Below are 3,764 nucleotides of genomic sequence, written 5' to 3' on the forward strand. Positions count from 1 at the left end.
GTGTCTATAGACATGGAAATAGAAATATTGGCAACAAGACATGAATAAAAAAAAAGAAAACTAAAACTAATCATACTCAAAAGTAAATCATATTCAACACCTTTCTATGAGGTTTGAATTCAAAATTTATTAACCCCCATGCAAATCAATTTGTGTACACCCCTAAATTATTAGAGCTTACAATGCAAATAAAGGTAGTCACTTCATGCAATATTTGGTTTATTTATGAAGAAGAGGCTGATACCTTAGCATAACAAAAATTTAAAAACAAGACGATAATATTTTATTAGTTTATTTATTTATGAAGAGGTAGATACAATGGACATAACAAAAACAACAAAAAACAATATTTTATTAATTCAGATTTGTGTTCCAAAAAATCAAAATTCTATTTTATTAATGAAAAATTGTGCATTTCTCACACCTCACAAGTTAGAAATAGTGATTCATACTTTATTTCATTATTTGATGCTTAATGATTTTGAAAATGTATGATGAAATTAGTGCACTCATATGACACTCTATAAACATAAAAATACTTAATACATGATGCATGAAGTGTTGCGAAAAAAATAACATAAATACTAACTAAATTATAATTCTATTTTAAATTACTATTATTTTATTAATAATAATATATAAGTCAAACACACACACACAGATATATATATATATATATATATATATATATATATATATATATATATATATATAGATAAGAATATGGAATTAGATTTACCCCCATTTTATCATGGAGATTCTTAATTTGCAAATAGGCTTTGTGACAATATCATAGATATTTTTAAAATATAAATAAGCATTGTTACAATACCATGGCTTAACAATACCACATTACCAAAAAATCATAACTCTTATTACACTTGTTACGCCGTAAGGTGTTCCCTATGGAAGGAACTCCCCTCCATGCCGCGGTGTCTCATTATGGGCCCTTAGATCGATTGTTAGACGATGGAATAAACTCCAGCCATTAGATCGTCGGTGAAAAATGTTGTAGGCGGTTCAGATTATTGGAATGTTTTCCATCCTTAAGACAGTTGTCACTCAATGATGGGCCTTCCCCTCAATTTTGCCATCCCCTTCTTCATTTCCATTCCCCCTCTCCTTCCATTAATTCCCTCGCCGCTCTTTCCACTTCCTCTCTCTTCACCAATGCATCTGCGCCCTTCTACGCTTCAATGCCCACCTTCATCTCCTTCACTAGAAGGAAGGCATTCATTCTCTGTTCAGCAAAGAGAGGCCAAGCGATCATCGGCACTCCATGTAAGATGCTTTCGATCGTTGAATGCCCTTAAAGATGGATCTGATCAGAATGTATGTAATTTTTGCTCATAATATTCCTGCTTTAAACCCGCAGATAAGATAACTGGTTGAACGGTTCAGCTTTTCATATGATTTCAATGACCTAATCACTGAACTGAATACAGGTTGATTTGGTTGGAGGATATTACAATGCAGGCGACAACGTAAAATTTACGTTTCCAATGGCTTTTAGTACTACGCTGTTAGCCTGGAGCGTGCTGGATTTCGGTCACTTAATGGGCGGTGGGATTGGTAATTCCATTAATATTGAATTTAAGTAGACCGCTACTTATTCATTCCATTCGTACGCATATTTTTCCTCCATAGCTCTTCGGCTTTGTAGACAGATACATGGGATCTTATTGTGACAGCCTTAAGTCTGGAGTTTTCTCATTTAACTACGGCTTTGATGGATACCAAGTAAGTTTTCTGTTTCATTTATTCTCACCTGGAAAAGTCCCGTCAAAATACCCAACCTAACTTCCAGTTAATACTAATGGGGATTTCATGATGAATTGTTGTGGGCTGCTGCATGGTTGCACAAAGCATCGTCCAACAATTCGTATCTGCAGTACATTGATAGCAATGGCAAAACACTGGGAGACAATGAGGAGTTACATGAATTTAGATGGAACAATAAGCATGCTAGCATTCATGTACTGCTCACCAAGGTAATCACTCCATGCAGCTTCACGGTGCTCATATCAACTGTATTGAATTTCAAATCCATCTATACTCGTGTATCTTTTTATACGCAGGAGTATTTGTCCGGGAATGGATGGTTCTTAAAACCATACAAGGGATACGCTGACAAATTCATTTGTGCCCTCTTTCCTCAAACACCTTATCGACCACATGTTCAATACACACCAGGTTCCCCTAATAGACTCTCTTTATTTTTTTCCCTGGATTTTGTATGTTTGTTGTGTACATCGTGCTGCTGCGGGAAGATGAATAAGCTAATTGGAGAGATGTTGTGTTACAGGTGGGCTCATATACAAAAGTAATGCAAGCAATATGAAGATTTCTACGTTAGTATCGTTTTTGGCATTAACGTATGCCAAGTACTTGAGCGACGCATCTCGAGTGTTGTGGTGTGGGGGTGTGGAGGCAACTCCGGCAAGGATTCGCGCCTTTGCAAAACGACAGGTAGGTGCACCACCTACTTCACTATAACTGGTTCTTGGTAGAATTCAAGAATGCATTTGACATTGGTGTATCGCCATTATGGAGTTGCAGATTGATTATATATTAGGGGATAATCCTCTGAATTTATCATACATGGTGGGATATGGCTCCCGCTTCCCCGACAGATTCATCATAGAGCCTCATCTCTGCCTTCTATTGTCGATCACCCGGAATTCATTGCATGCAAAAGTGGGTTTCGTTACATCCATAGAAATGGTTCCAATCCTAATCTTCTGATGGGAGAAGCGATTGGAGGACCAGATGAAAACAACCAGTTTCCAGACGATCGAACAAAATTTCGGCAATCAGAGCCCAAGATGTACATCAACGCTCCTCTCGTTGGCGCGTTTGCATTTTTCAGCGCACATCCATCGTGATTTCCCAGAGATGCTAAATCCTGACACGTTTCTTTACATTTTCTCAGAGGGTGGCATTTAACTTTTCATTTCTTTAAATTTTCTCAGAGGGCGGCATTTAACTTTTCATTTTCTTTAAATTTTCTCAGAGGGTGGCATTTAACTTTTCATTATGGATTCTCAAGAAATAAATCACGAATGTTTCTAGAAACAGGTTGAATGAATCCATACATTCTGGTTTGCCTCATTGTGTCTCCTTTATAAAATGTGAAAAAAGAGTATTACAATACTTTTTCACACATGCCATCTGATCATGCAGCATATAGTTCTTTTTATTATTGGGTAAGAATTTGTAGCAGAAAACTGTCTTTCAAATCCCTTTATAAAATGAGGACATGGTTTGGGTTATTCTATTTCAAGATATTGTAGCAAAAAGCTGTATTGCAAGTTGCAAGGGATTTATAGATTTGGATTAGAATTCTTTTTCATATCTACGATGTCATTGCTGCTTTTTGATTATATGGTGCCTTCCCTTGTTTTATAATTATCAATAATAATTGATCTGCATTTTGTTTGGTGAGATGTGAGGCATCTATGGGATTTTAATTAGAACTTGATTGCCTGATTTTACTTGGCCTTATTTTAGATGCATCTACTAATAGCTTGACATGTGTGATATGTCACATGGACAGGGAAAATCCGTTGAAGTACGATAGGCAGCAGGACTGCTTTTGAAAAATAATCCGAGGACAAGTTTTCATCTCATGATTGCTTCTTATCAACAATATATCAAATCGAAGTTGCTACCTTGTCTCGGGGCACCAGATAGACACCTCCGTTCAACAGTAGGAACTGTTGTCAGTGTTATTGTTCAGCAAGTACAGGTGCGGGGTTGGCCAG

The 3,764-nt window shown here is 36.6% G+C and overlaps 1 pseudogene; it reads left to right on the forward strand.

Annotated features, from left to right (window-relative positions):
* The first annotated feature begins 1,170 nt into the window (after positions 1 to 1,170).
* LOC149256711 (endoglucanase 4-like) lies at positions 1,171 to 2,885 on the forward strand (annotated as a pseudogene).
* Positions 2,886 to 3,764: the final 879 nt, after the last annotated feature.

Source organism: Pinus tabuliformis, chromosome 7, assembly GCF_031772625.1.
Source record: "Pinus tabuliformis cultivar Carrire ecotype Pingquan chromosome 7, CPIR1, whole genome shotgun sequence".
Lineage (NCBI taxonomy): Eukaryota > Viridiplantae > Streptophyta > Pinopsida > Pinales > Pinaceae > Pinus > Pinus tabuliformis.